Source organism: Lactuca virosa, chromosome 8 (assembly GCF_052849685.1).
Source record: "Lactuca virosa cultivar CGN04683 chromosome 8, Lactuca_virosa_CGN04683_v6, whole genome shotgun sequence".
Lineage (NCBI taxonomy): Eukaryota > Viridiplantae > Streptophyta > Magnoliopsida > Asterales > Asteraceae > Lactuca > Lactuca virosa.
The window spans coordinates 122,920,041-122,935,685 of NC_136433.1; the positions used below are offsets into that span (position 1 = coordinate 122,920,041).

A 15,645-nucleotide genomic window follows, 5' to 3' on the forward strand; every position below is an offset into this window, starting at 1 on the left:
TGAATTTCACAATGAATCAATTACCTTACATTACTGATTATATATTTATGCTAACTGATTTTGATTTTAGGGATTGTAACTGAAAACGGAAGTGATGAAAGAAATGTGGAGAAGTTATCTTTGAGAAAACAGTTGATATTGAAAAGTCAAGAACATCAAGGTTTAACTTTAACTCCAGTGTGCGATACCGATACCCAATGGCAATGCCAAGTCATATCCAATTTCCACCAAGTACGAGTTTTTTTTTGTTTTTTTTTATTTTGACTTTTTCTGATTATGTGTTGACATTTTGAATTTTTTGATTTGCAGATAGACAGAATGTGTATTTGAATAAGTATCATAATCCACAAGGGAAGAGAACATTTCAAGCAAAAGTAACAAAAAAACATTACAAATTATTATACAATTAAGACAGTTATAGATAGGAAGTCGGAGTTTTATTCTCAAACAACATCAAGAAAACAGTTGTTGATGATTTAAGAAGGTTGTAAATCTCTTTAATAAACCTATATTTGATGACTTAATAATCAAATTTGATTTTTTTTAAAAAAAAATATTAGGAAAAGAGTTGCAGTTGAGAGTGTAAAAAAGGGATTTGAGCATGATACCACAAAAAGTCCTGAACCTGAACATCATACACATGGTACAACTTCTGCTGCTTCTGATATGAAGACACCAGCAGCTTCTAATGCTTCTCCACCTCATAAGGTTATTTTTGTAATTATAATAATCATTTCTTTATTTTGTATGTTTAACATAATAAATTAATTACTCAAAGTGTATGTATGAGATATGATCTTGTTTTGTGCAAATAATATGCATGTTGCAGGAGGGGTAAAATCGTCTTTAGAAGTTAACAAATTGAATCCATCAACAGCAGCTGAAGACACTGCCAATTCAATTCCAAATCCAAACCTTGGTCATGGTATTTTACAATTTTATAATTTTATAATTTTATAATTTGTGATGTTCTTACAAGCTTAAATTAATGATGGTTGAATTTATTGCAGATGGTGAATCTCAGCCCTTGACTGGTGAAGAACATGGTCAACAAGTATGAAGTATGAATGATTCTCATTTCTTCTCATCCACAAATCCATCAAGTCTTGTTTATATAAGGTAAGGTTAGTTTAGACTTTACACACCAACCACTACTATATTCACTTTTTATGTAACTTGCAGTCAAAAGTACTAATATTTATAACTTTTTTTATGCTTATGAATAGATATCCACATCATTATAGAACTACAAATTTCTTTACGCTTTATTCATTGAGTTGAATGGTGTTGATTTATTAGTTTTAAGGGGTATATATATTTTGGGGAAAAAAATACAAAAGTTTATCATTTTTTATAAACCAGATTAATCGCATTTATTAATCAATGAGTTAAAATTGCTTAATTTCTGCAACTTGTTTCTACCTCTATTTGAGTAGCTTCTGATTTGTGGGTGATTGCTGGAGTTGTTAAAGAGTGATTGATGATGATAGTAAATAAACAAACAACTAAATCAAGTCACTAATTTGCTTGCAGACTCCATTCCATCTTTATTACAAATGGAGTAGCATCATAACATCAACAATGTAGTAGGAAGGACAGTTTATTCTTTTACTCTCTTGTGACAACAACACTTAATAAGTTTTAATTCTTTTATCCACTTCATTAGCTGTCAAACTTTTTACCAAAAATGTTATCTGTTTTTTTTTCTTTTTCATCTCAATGCTTAACTATTATAAAATTGGATTCCTTGTCACTATTAATTTTGATTTATGTAGTAGATTTTTCAGTGTCTTGAGCTCTTTTATGTTAAATTGTAAAATGCATGTGCCTATTTTACTAAACTAATTACATCAGTATATCATTTACATAAACACATATCAAAACTAGGCTATCATGTATGTAGGAGTACACAAACACATAAACCGTTAAAGAATTTGAGTTACATCAGGAATCGAGACAAAATGACTTTGAGCAATTGCTGGCAAACGATTTGCCCCTTTTTATATCTAAATCAAATGGTCACATAGATATGATGCACCGTGATGGAATACTCGAGTCCAATGTATTGTAAATGAGTGTACGTGCTTTGAAGATTCATTTATACCAAAAAATCATCATCAAAATGTGAAAAATTAATTACCCCATATGGTTGATTTGTAGTTTAATTCAAAGTGATTTGTGAATCGTTAGGATATTCGTTGAATTACGAGTTCATTAAAGAATACCCAAGTTCCAAGACAAAAGAAAATGACCTTGAATACTCTTTGTGATTTCACTTTTAACTGTGAAAATGATGATGAGACGTAAGATCTAAATTTGTACATTTTTGTTCTTTTATTTTACTCTTTATACCGTATAATTGAAGTTATTAGCAATGTTTTAAAAACCGGTTTGAAACGGCCGGTCGAACCGGTTGGACCGGGAACTGGGAGAGGGAGCGTTTCAACTATTACCGGTTTTACATTGATTTCTGAACCGGATTGAACCGGCCGGTTTTTAGAAAAACCCGGTTGAACCGGTCAAAATAAACCGGTTGAACCGGTACAGAATAAAAACACATGAAAAAGAACCATTTACATAATAAACTTTGGTATTTTTTTTCAAATCTATTTAATTTTCTCTAAATAAAAACATATGGTAAAAGGTTGTTGTGATGCTATGGGGAGTCGTAGTACTCACTAGTCAGCAGAAGGTTGTTGTGATGCTATGGGGAGCCGTAGTACGCACTAGTTAGCGAGAGGCTGTTATGAGGAAGCACTCTCGATCAGAGCATGGTACAGAAGGGTTTTAGGCTTGAATAGCCCTACGCATGAGTTTTGGGAGCCTGGTGGTTGGACCAGGGGTGAGACCGGGGTCTCTTCAATGATTGGGAATCATTATATTATGAGTAAAGTGTGGACATCACAATCCGAAGGGATTGGATAAGTGAAGTACGCATGGGTTGCAGGTCACAAGTCATGAGTTGAATGGGTCAGTGGAACGAGCGGTTCCAACTACGGGTCGGACCAAACTCTCGAGTTGAGTTGAATCCTGGTGGTGCGTTGGATAGGCGAGATGAGATTCTGGATTCTGAGGTGGGTTCCATGTTGAGGAATATTGTTTGTTATATGATGTCTTAGACCTGTGTCGGTCAGTACTTAGGTACGGGCGGTACCACAAGTTGCATGGAACGATGGGTATCAGATGATTGAGGTCGGGGTTGATTCGATCTCCAGTTGGAAAGGTAGCATTCTCTTGGGTGAAGCGAACTCCGTGACTTGTGTGTCACAGGGCCAAGATAGTTGTTGTATGGGAGGAGGTGTCGGACTCCCATTTGCTGAGGTGAGGTCGGGCAGCGTGTGATGGGTAGTACAAAGATAGTGCTTCAGACGATAGAGTAGATACAGCAGGTCAGACAGAGGTTGTTGACCGCTCAGAGTCGCCAGAAGAGTTATGCGGATAGGCGACGATCCGAGCTCGAGTTTCAGGTCGGAGATTTTGTGCTCCTGAAGGTATCTCCTTGGAAAGGAGTGATCCGCTTCAGGAAGAGGGGCAAGCTAGGGCCCCGGTATATTGGTCCGTTTAGGGTGATTGCGAGGGTAGCCAGAGTAGCATATCGATTGGAGCTACCTGCGGAGTTAGGTCAGATTCATGACACCTTCCATGTGTCTCAGTTGAGAAAATGTATAGCCGACGAGTCGGCGGTGGTACCCTTGGAGGATATTCAGGTGGATGCGAGCCTGAATTATGTTGAGAGACCGGTTGCGATTGTGGATCGAAAGATCAAGGTTCTGAGGAACAAGGAAGTGCCTCTGGTGCAGGTCCAGTGGCAACATCGGAGAGGGTCCGAGCTGACTTGGGAGCCGAAGCGAGAGATGCGTGAGCAGCATCCGGAGTTGTTTATGGAGTGAGACTTCGAGGGCGAATTCTGATTCTAGTGGGGGAGAATTGTAACATCCGGATTCCCAGGTATCTTAATTTATGTATTTATATTGAGTTTTGGAGAGGGACTCGGCGAGTAGGAGCTCAGACTCGCCGAGTAGAGTCGCGCATTGTTGGACTGATTTAGTGGCGGACTCGGCGAGTCCACGCTGTTTAATGAAACCCTAGTTCCCGGGGTTTGGGACCTATTTAAAGGCCCTTATGGCCTTCAATTGCGGCTACCAGTCCATAGAGGGAAACCCTAGAGTGCTTGAGCGTTTTGAGAGAGAAAGGAAGCCATTCTTGACCTTTGTGGTGTTGTTTAGCAAGAAGAAGGAGGTCCTAGCTAAGAGAAAGCAAGGGAGGTTGTTATTCTGAGGATTTGAAGCTAAGATCATTGCATTTGGGGTATTACTTCGGCTCTTCTTCTGTTTTATGAAGAATATATGGATTTAGGGTTTCTTGTGCCCTTGTCTAAGTTGATTTGATGTCCAAATAGTCCATTCTGGTGATGAGGCTTTAGATCTGGATCCATAGAGGTCCAGAGAGCCTTACTCATCAAGCTTTATGGAGAACAATGGAGGTCATGACCTTGGGTTAAGGTATTTGGGGCTAAATCATCATATATGGTCATATGGATGTTACATGTGCATCAAGATTGAGACTTTACGTGATTATAGTGGTTGGAAAGGCCAGATCTATGGATTAGAGGAACAGATCTGACCTCAGAAGGTCGTTTGAGTGTGAGCATGGAATGTACTCACCGAGTCCATGAGAGGACTCGACAGGTTGAGTCGGGTTGCCCCGCGACTCGCGATCTATGACGACCCGTGGAGTATAGGGTTGACTCAGTGAGTCAAAAGAGGACCAGGGGCCAAGAGGGCAGGCGTGTACTCGCCGAGTCACCTTAGTGCACTCGGCGAGTAGGGTCAACTGTGACCGTTGACTTTCGTTGACTTTTAGGGTTTCGGTCAACCGTTGGACTTTTGAGTCAAGGAGGGGTAAAATGGTCTTTTACTCTTCTGAGGGATCATAGAAGGGGGTTTAATCTAGCCTTTGAGAGCCATTACTTATTGAGGATATTTTGTATGTGATTAGGCGGGGGCTAGATCAGTAGATTCGTGTGCGAGATCATCCGAGATACCCGAGGTGAGTCTTCTCACTATACATTACCTAGAGTGGTATTTATGTGTAGACCAGAGGGTCTTGTATGCTATGTGTATGTATGAGATTATGTGCATTGTGTTATATGTATGCTATGTGTTGTATAGACCGGACCGGACCGAAGGGTCCAACGATATAGACCGGACCGAAGGGTCCAACGATATAGACCGGACCGAAGGGTCCAATGATATAGACCGGACCGAATGGTCCAACGAGCTATGACCGGACCGGAGGGTCCAACGAGCTACGGGACTGGAGGGTCCCGCTGAGACATATCGGACCGGAGGGTCGTATTGTAGCCTCGAGTGGCGTATGTGTGGCATGTGGTATATTGGGGAACTCACTAAGCTTTTATGCTTACAGTTGTTGTGTGATGTGTTTCAGGTACTAGTGAGGATCTCGGGAAGGCGACGGCATGATTCGTACACACGAGAGGGGATTTATTTATATGAGATCTTGGGACATGTTTTTGTGATGATACAGAGATTTATTATGATTTTGTGATTTTCATGTGGTTGAAAGTATGTTTCGAAATGAAAAATTGTTTTGAAAATTTACGTTGTTACAAGTTGGTATCAGAGCCTTGGTTTGAGGGATTCGAGTGCACCTTCGGGCGTATCTGAACTCAAACTGAGGATTTGAGAGATTTTCAAAATAAAATTCACAAAATTTTATTAAAGAGTAAAATGTTTTGAAAGAGCAGAGCAGAGCAGTGTGTACGATCAGCCAGCTCCCGAATGGTGATTTCCCAAAATACCCTTACCTTATGTGTTATGAGATATTATGCATGCTAGAGTAGGCTAGGTAATCATATTAGGACTAGAGTGGCCTGATTTGTGATGCCTTAGCCTAGGAATGATTTTGCTGCTATGTGATGCTTGAGAGCGAATAGGTAGCAGTGAGGAGCTGTTGAGAGGCCTACCGAAGGGTAGCCTATGCCAGTGAGATATTGTGTACTTGTGATCTGGGATCCAAGGAGGAGGACTTAGAGTGAATGCTGATGCGGTGTGGACGGTAGTATAGGGCCCGTACTACTGTAGACACCGGATCAGTGAGCAGTCCAAGTAAGAATCCTTTGGGTACCAAGGAACAAGTAGGGTTGGGCGATCGAGTGCGAGTATACTCGATCGAGTCTCTGGTATCTTTGTGTTGTGTTTCAGAGACATCACGGTTGGTACACCACACACGCAGGAGAGCAGCGGTGTTAGCGATGATGAGATTCGCCGTATGATTCATGACGAGATGACCGCGACGATTCGGAAGGCTAATCCGGAGTATTTTGAGTAGCGGATTGAGAAGTGATGACATGGTTCGAGTACCATGATGAGTAGCAGAGTGAGAGGTGATGTTATGGTTCGAGTACCATGATAAGTAGCGGATTGAGATTTTTCGTATGAGGAAGTTATGATTTTTCGAAGTTTCAAATTAGCAGTGTACGACCCGAAGTTCGAATATTAGATCGAGCGGTTTTTAGCCGACATAACCTAAACGAGAATCGAAGATCTCATTAATAGTAGCATAACAATAAAAAGACAGTCGAAAACGGACGTCGGATGAAGAAGTTATGAATTTTTAACGTACCAATCCTGCCCCGGCTTGTTAAAAATATAACTTTCCAAATAAAGTCAAAATTTGCCGACGGAGTCTAAATGAAAGTTGTAGAGTACGTTCCCGCCTTCGCGTGGATATAAAGAACGTCAAAAACAGAGCTCGTATGAGGAAGATACAAAGTTTTGAAGTTTGGAATCGAAATCACGAAGTCTGATGCGAGATGGATGAGGTGGCCTCATCGCAGCCGTCCATCGCTGATCGCAGAGCACCCTTCGGATCACGCCACGTCGCCTCGCTTCGCCCTATGCCCCGCGTCCAAGGTTGGTACGCCCAGCGTACCTTCGGTCCTTATCCTCTTCCGGAGTGCGAGACAGCTGGACGCAGCTAGACCTTATCCGAAGCTACACCCAGCGTTCGTCCGAGCTGCTGGCCCTATAAAAGGGTGCAAATTCTTCCGAAAATTTCACACCAAATCACTTCTCTCTCTAAACTACTTTCTCTCTCTAAGGGTTTTAATCCTCCCTAAAGTCTAGGTGAACCCCTAGGACCCGAAGGAAGCCCTGAGGCTCCCGGAGTCCCGAGAAAAAGAGTCTTTCGGTTCGGAAACGCTGCTCCGAGCAAAGCCCGGTTTTTAAGAAAATCCGCTGTAAGTGAGCTACGCCTATAAAATTTTTAATATAGCTTTTAAATAATTATAGTAATGTTATTAGGTCCTTAAAATAATTATTTGGGCTATTATTATGAGATATATAGAGTGTTGTTTAACGCTTATATAATAATAATAACAGCTAGACTATTAATTAGTCGCGGTTAACGTTAGACAAAGCCCTAGTTGTACTCATACGAGGTTTTGTCAAGGGAAAATTATTTTGAGATAACGAAGTGCTGTTTGAGTGCAGAGTCACCACCTTTCAAGTGAGTGCATAGTTACTTTCAGCTTACACATAGATATGAAGTATTTTATATAAATTACATGCTGTGTGTGCATATTATCTGTATACTTGCTATCTATGCTGGATGAACGATTTTTATACATGTTTTAAATGTTTTAAACTGTATACGTATTTTATATCTACAGATGTGTTGGGTAAAACATGGGTAGATGTGATAGTTGTTGTGTGACCAAAATAAAATAATGAGAGACCTCATTATAGATGTTATTGATGATCCAGTCATCTAGCGGAGTATAGATGACGACCACGGACTATTCTAGACAGTCCAGTGGAACGCTAGCAGGCTCGCAACCTGTAGGTGTTTATTTGAACTGTGTGTTTATTTGAACTGTGTGCTCGCCAGGTGTACTCCATCCCCCACATGGTTGCCTTAAGGACATTTATTGCTGAGGAATCCCCTTAGCAGTAGTGTCCACCCCGATGATAATCCTTAGGCTAGGTCCCTTATGATAGGTGTTTTAGGGACGTAAAGTGAGGATAACGGGAACGGGTAATCGGGTTATTGTTGGTTGATGAAATTTAACAACTTATTTATTGTGGGTTGAAAACCCTATGTGCTCACCAGGTTCCCAAGCCTGACCCACTCAGTTTCTTGTATTACAGGTAGTGGCGCATGAGCATAGATGTTTGGATGAGAGATAAGGGATTGTAGGCATGTAAATACGAAATAATGTAGTAAGGCTTATGTTGTACTGTTTATGCTTTTGATCTGTATCGAACATGACATCCCGAGTCTTTTAATGAAATACATTTCTTTGGAAATGCTTTTGATAAATCTTTATCATATTTTGTTTTGGGACAAATTCCGCAACACTTTTATCTAAAATGTTACTCTGATTTTCAAACAAGCATAAACAAAATCGGTCTTTTCTGGGCGTGAAAATGGGTATGTTACAGTTGGTATCAGAGCATTAGTTTAAGTGAACTAGGAATTTGTAGGATTTCTAGACCTAAACTTAGAATGCTAAGCGATGATTGTGACGTGTGAGCACTAGCTTACTTTCGGAATTGTGCCTAAAATGCTTTTATGTGCTAAATGCTTGTGCTTGATATGCTGTTAATTGTTCGGATCCATGGTCTGTTGCCGACCGGATCTGGAAACCTTATGTGTTTAGGATTCTAAACGTACGACTACGATATTAGAACTAACATGTAAACGTTTCGGAGTGATAAGGATGATTTGAACATCAGTCCTAAATAAAGATCTAAATTCACCTTATTCGGTGTATAGATCAAGATGGCAAGGACCCGTAGCGGAAACGTGAATGCAAATCGGAACCGAGATCAACCCCCAGTGATACAGCAAATACCAGTCGTAGTAGAAGTTGCACCTGAGCCAATCACCATGGCTGGAGTACAATCCATGATGCGGGCTATGTTAGCTGAACAAAGGGAAGAAATGAGGCAAATGATGCAAGAGAATAGGGACGAAGCCACCGTGCCCATTGTGCAACAGGAGCCAATTCTCGAACAATCGGAGGAAGGAAACTACAGTAGGTCAGTGGGCCAAGCTGATCCGCCAGTAAATAGAAGAAACGGCCAAGATGATGGAGTCGAGAGAAACAGATGCAAGTACACAGATTTTCTGACTTGCAAGCCATCGACTTTCACTGGAAAGGAAGATCGGATCGGAGTCATGGATTGGATCTCAGAAATGGAGTTAGCTTTTATGACATGCGGTTGCAGAGGCAAGCTGCAAACCACTTTTGCAGTACGCCAGTTCCGAGGAGGAGCAGTACGCTGGTGGAACACCCTGAGGAACACCTTGAGCCCCAATGAGCCCCTGCAGCTGACATGGGCAGAGTTTTTAGTTCAGTTCAAGCGCAAGTACTGCTCAGCCCAAAACTTGCTCTAGCTAGAGAACCAGTTTCTGACCCTGAAGAAGGGAAGCATGTCAATCAATGAATACATGAACAACTTCACAGAGAAGATGGAGTTTGCCTTGCGTCTTGTGCCGGATGAATTGACGAAAATCGACAAGTACGCAAAGGGACTTCCATGGGAGTACGCGGTGCCAGTGCGTCAGGCACATACTTTGGAAGCAGCTATCTGGGCTGCCAAATCTGTGGAGGATATGATTAAAGGAAGAGCTGCCAGCAAGGTTGAGGTTGGTGAGAAGAGAAAATTTGAAGGGTCTGCTAAACCCAACAATAAGAAGAGTAAGTTCGGTTCCAAGAAGTTTGGAGGAGGAGGGAACGAAGAAAAATGGTGCGAGAAGTGCAAGAAGAAGCACTCGGGAAAATGTAGCGAGGAAGTGACCTGCTACAAGTGTGGGAAAACGGGGCACTATGCCAATGAGTGCACCATCAACAAGAGGGTGTGCTACGAGTGCCGTGAAGAAGGGCATATTGCTAAGGATTGCCCAAAGAAGAAAGACGCGGAAAGGACCAACATTCCACCAAAGCCGAAGGCGAGAGCCTTCCAGATGACGCTCGAGGCTGCAAAGGAGGCAGCAGACGTCGCTTCAGGTACCTTTCTTGTAAATGGATTGCCTGCCAATATACTATTTGATTCCGGAGCCAACTACTCCTTTGTGTCGCATAAATTTGGTGGGAAATTAGCATTGCCTGTAGAAAAACTTGATAATGCCCTAATTATGGAAGTTGCCAGTGGCAAGTTCGTACCTGTTAGCAATCATATTAGGAACATCGCCATCGACCTAAACGGAAACAAATTCCACGAAGAGCTATTACCCATAGGGTTGAACGATTTCGATATCGTTTTGGGTATGGATTGGCTTAGCACCAACGATGCTGAGATTCTTTGCCGAAAGAAGATAGTAAGGGTGAACCCACCCGGAAAAGAGTCGTTCATGGTGTACGGGGACAAACGCAGAGTAAATTCTGGAATAATCTCCCTGATGAAAGCCAGAAAATGTTTGTCCAAGGGATGTGCATCATACTTGGCATTCGTAATCGATGCTAAGAAGGAAAAGAAAGAGGTGCAAAATATACTGGTTGTGTCTGATTATCCAGAAGTCTTTCCTGAAGATCTTCCCGGATTACCACCTGATAGACAAGTGGAGTTTCGGATAGACTTGTTATCAGGTACAACACCAATAGCAAAGGCACCTTACCGATTAGCACCGGCGGAGATGAAGGAGCTTATGATGCAACTTCAGGAGCTGTTAGACAACGGTTTCATTCGACCTAGTTCATCACCCTGGGGAGCTCCGGTGCTATTCGTAAAGAAGAAAGACGGAAGCATGAGAATGTGTATAGACTACAGAGAGTTGAACAAGGCAACGGCGAAGAACAAGTATCCATTGCCGAGGATTGATGACCTATTCGATCAGCTGCAAGGTTCGAGCTATTTCTCAAAGATCGATCTTAGGTCAGGATATCATCAGCTAAAAGTGAGAGAGCAGGATATCGAGAAGACTGCATTCAGAACGAGATATGGACACTATGAGTTCTTGGTCATGTCGTTTGGACTAACCAATGCTCCAGCAGCATTCACGGATTTAATGAATAGGGTTTGTAAACCATTCCTCGATAAATCCGTGATAGTGTTCATTGACGACATTCTCATTTACTCGAAAAGCCAGGAGGAGCATGGCAAGCATCTACGAGAAGTGTTGGAAGTCTTGAAAAAGGAGAAGCTTTACGCTAAGTTCTCCAAATGTGATTTTTGGATCCGATAAGTCCAATTCTTGGGTCATGTGGTTAACCAGGAGGGAATAATGGTTGACCTAGCAAAAATCGAAGTTGTGATGAAGTGGGAACGTCCGAAGAGTCCCATGGAGATTCGAAGCTTTCTAGGATTAGCCGGATATTACCGACGATTTATCCAAGGCTTTTCTTCAATAGCTGCTCCATTGATAGATTTAACCTACAAAGGAGCTACTTATTCATGGAGTGAGAAGCACAAAAATGCATTCGAGAAGCTAAAGAAGAAGTTATGCGAAGCACCGATTCTTTCTCTACTCGATGGAGTCGAAGACTTCGCAGTCTACAGTGACGCATCTGGAGTTGGGTTGGGCAGTGTTCTGACCCAAAGAGAAAAGGTGATAGCATACGCGTCTCGACAATTGAAAGATCACGAAAAGAACTACCCCACTCATGATCTGGAGTTGGCAGCGGTAGTATTCGCCTTAAAGATATGGAGGCGTTACCTCTATGGCACGAAGTGCAAGCTTTTCACTGATCATAAGAGTCTTCAGTATCTCTTTAATCAGAAAGAATTGAACATGAGGCAACGACGCTGGCTAGAATTACTCAAGGACTACGACTGTGAGATACTTTACCACCCCGGTAAAGCAAATGTTGTTGCTGATGCTCTCAGTCGGAAAGTCAATCTTGAAAGGAAAAGGCCAAGAGCATTGACATTGAAGTTGTCTCGACAATTGTGGAAAGTATCAAGAAAGCTCAAGAAGAGGTTTCAGAAAAGAATGACCGAAAGGAAGAACGTTTGGGAAAGACGTTGGTATTCGGTACAAACCGTCAAGGACTGAAGGTATTCCAAGATCGGATTTGGGTACCTAAGACGGGAGGAATAAGAGATCTTCTGATGGAAGAAGCGCACAAGACCATGTACTCAATTCATCCCAGTAGCACAAAAATGTATAGGGACCTAAAACCCTACTACTGGTGGCCGACGATGAAACTCGATGTTGCGAAGTATGTGGCCGAGTGTGTGACATGTGCAAGGGTTAAGGCACAACATCAGAAACCGTATGGGAGTTTAGAACCTTTACCTGTACCCATGGGTAAATAGGAAGACATCACCATGGATTTTGTGACTAAATTGCCCATGACGAAGAACGGACACGACATGATTTGGGTGGTCGTGGATCGTTTCACTAAGAGTGAACACTTCATAGCAGCCAACGAGAAGTGGTCTATGGATAAGCTTGCAAATGCTTACGTGAAGGAAGTGGTAAGACTTCACGGTGTTCCTCTAACAATTGTATCAGATCGTGATAGTCGTTTCACGTCGAGGTTTTGGAGAAGTCTACAAGAGGAATTGGGTACAAAATTGTGTTTGAGTACGGCTTATCATCCGCAGACTGATGGTCAGAGTGAAAGAACGATACAAATAGTAGAAGATATGCTAAGAGCATGTACCCTAGAGTTCCAAGGTAACTGGGATGAGCACTTACCTCTGGTAGAATTTTCCTACAATAACAGTTTCCACTCGAGCATCAAGATGGCACCCTACCAAGCTTTGTACAGACAGAAGTGTCGTACGCCGTCTTGTTGGCTTGAGGCCGGAGAGAAACAGTTCATGGGCCCCGAGATAGTCCATGAGACTGCTGAGAAGCTGAAGATGATTAGGGAAAGAATGTTAGCAGCTCAGGATCGTCAGAAGAGCTATGCTGACAAGAAAAGACGACCGATGACTTTCGAAGTTGGGGATTCGGTTTTGCTTAAAGTCTCACCGTGGAAGGGACTTATAAGATTCGGGAAACAAGGAAAGTTGAGTCCAAGGTTTATTGGACCGTTCAAAGTTCTTCAGAAGATTGGGAACCAAGCTTACAAGCTGGAATTGCCCGAAGAACTCGATGGTATTCATAACACCTTCCATGTGTGTTATCTGAGGAAATTCACGGGAGAAGTCCCCGATATAATTCCAATCTCAGAGTTAATAATGGATGAGAATAAGAGGCTGATCGAAGAGCCCGAGGAAATTATTGACCGTAAGACTAAGAAGTGACGATGCAAGATGGTCGACTTAGTGCTAGTCCAATGGAAACATTCGAATGGGCCGAATCTCAATTGGGAAACAGAGGATGACATGATGAGTCGCTATCCGCATCTGTTTGCTGAGGCATGATTCCGGGACGGAATCATCCTAAGGGGGAGAGAATTGCAACGCCCGGGTTTCGAGGCTAAGCATTTTTAGACAATGTAATAGTCTAGGTCAACTATTGTAACTCTTTTTGAAGTAATAAAGATGAAATATTTGAATATTATGTGAATTATGTGTATTTGTGTGATTATTATTACTTATTTATAAATGTATAATAAATAAAGGATAAAAATAAGCGTCAATATTAAAGTGTGAGATAAGCCCGATATCTTTACATAAAGTTTTAGTGGTCGAAACAAGGATTCAGGGGATATAAAGAACGCCGAAATCCGAGTTATAACGAAGAAGTTATGACTCGTCGAGGTTTCGCGGCGGAACCGGCACGACGCCGGGAAGCGTAAATAGCGAATTTACGATAGAGCAACTTTTAGCCTTAGTGATCTAAACGAAATTCGTAGAATATGTTAAACCGAGAGCGTCCATGAAAAGAACGCCCAAATCTGACTTCGTATGAGGAAGTTATGATTTTTCGAAGTTTCGACTTAGCAGTGTACGACCCGAAGTTCGAATATTAGATCGAGCGATTTTTAGCCGACATAACCTAAACGAGAATCGAAGATCTCGTTAATAGTAGCATAACGATATAAAGACATACGAAAACGGACGTCGGATGAAGAAGTTATAAATTTTTAACGGACCAATCCTGCCCCGGTCTGTTAAAAATATAACTTTCAAAATAAGTTCAAAATTAGCCGACGGAGTCTAAATAAAAGTTGTAGAGTACATTCCCGCCTTCGCGTGGATATAAAGAACGTCAAAAACGGAGCTCGTATGAGGAAGATACGAATTTTTGAAGTTTGGAATCGAAATCACGAAGTCTGATACGAGATGGACGACGTGGCCTCATCGCAGCCGTCCATCGCTGATCGTAGAGCACCCTTCGGATCACGCCAGGTCGCTTCGCTTCGCCCTACGCCCCGCGTCCAAGATTGGTACGCCCAACGTACCTTCGGCCCTTATCCTCTTCCGGAGTGCGAGACAGTTGGACGTAGCTGGACCTTATCCGAAGCTACGCCCAGCGTAGCTGTGCTGAACGCCCAACGTTCGTCCGAGCTGCTGGCCCTATAAAAGGGTGCGAATTCTTCCGAAAATTTCACACCAAATCACTTCTCTCTCTAAACTACTTTCTCTCTCTAAGGGTTTTAATCCTCCCTAAAGTCTAGGTGAACCCCTAGGACCCGAAGGAAGCCCCGAGGCTCCCGGAGTCCCGAGAAAAAGAGTCTTTCGGTTCGGAAACGCTGCTCCGAGCAAAACCCGATTTTTAAGAAAATCCGCTGTGAGTGAGCTACGCCTATGAAAATTTTAATATAGCTTTTAAATAATTATAGTAATGTTATTAGGTCCTTAAAATAATTATTTGGGCTATTATTATGAGATATATAGAGTGTTGTTTAACGCTTATATAATAATAATAATAGCTAGACTATTAATTAGTCGCGGTTAACGTTAGACTAAACCCTAGCGGTATTGATACTAGGTTTTGTCAAGGGAAAATTATTTTGAGATAACGAAGTGTTGTTCGAGTGCAGAGTCACCACCTTTCAAGTGAGTGCATAGTTACTTTCAGCTTACACATAGATATGAAGTATTTTATATAAATTACGTGCTGTGTGTGCATATTATCTGTATACTTGCTATCTATGTTGGATGAACGACTTTTATACATGTTTTAAATGTTTTAAACTGTATATGTATTTTATATCTACAAGATGTGTTGGGTAAAACATGGGTAGATGTGATAGTTGTTGTGTGACCAAAATAAAATAATGAGATGCCTCGTTATAGATGTTATTGATGATCCAGTCATCTAGCGGAGTATAGATGACGACCACGGACTATTCTAGACAGTCCAGTGGAATGCTAGCAGGCTCGCCACCAGTAGGTGTTTATTTGAACTGTGTGTTTATTTGAACTGTGTGCTCGCCAGGTGTACTCCATCCCCCACATGGTTGCCTTAAGGACATTTATTGCTGAGGAATCCCCTTAGCAGTAGTGTCCACCCCGATGATGATCCTTAGGCTAGGTCCCTTATGATAGGTGTTTTACGGACGTTAAGTGAGGATAACGGGAACGGGTAATCGGGTTATTGTTGGTTGATGAAGTTTAACAACTTATTTATTGTGGGTTGAAAACCCTATGTGCTCACCAGGCTACCAAGCCTGACCCACTCAGTTTCTTGTATTACAGGTAGTGGCGCATGAGCATAGATGTTTGGATGAGAGATAAGGGACTGTAGGCCTGTAAATACGAAATAATGTAGTAAGGC

General features: G+C 41.9%; 1 pseudogene; it reads left to right on the forward strand.

The window, feature by feature from the left end:
- Window positions 1-1,060, forward strand: part of LOC145130797 (acyl-CoA-binding domain-containing protein 5-like) — a 79,009-nt pseudogene extending 77,949 nt beyond the window's left edge.
- The last annotated feature ends 14,585 nt before the right edge of the window (window positions 1,061-15,645 follow it).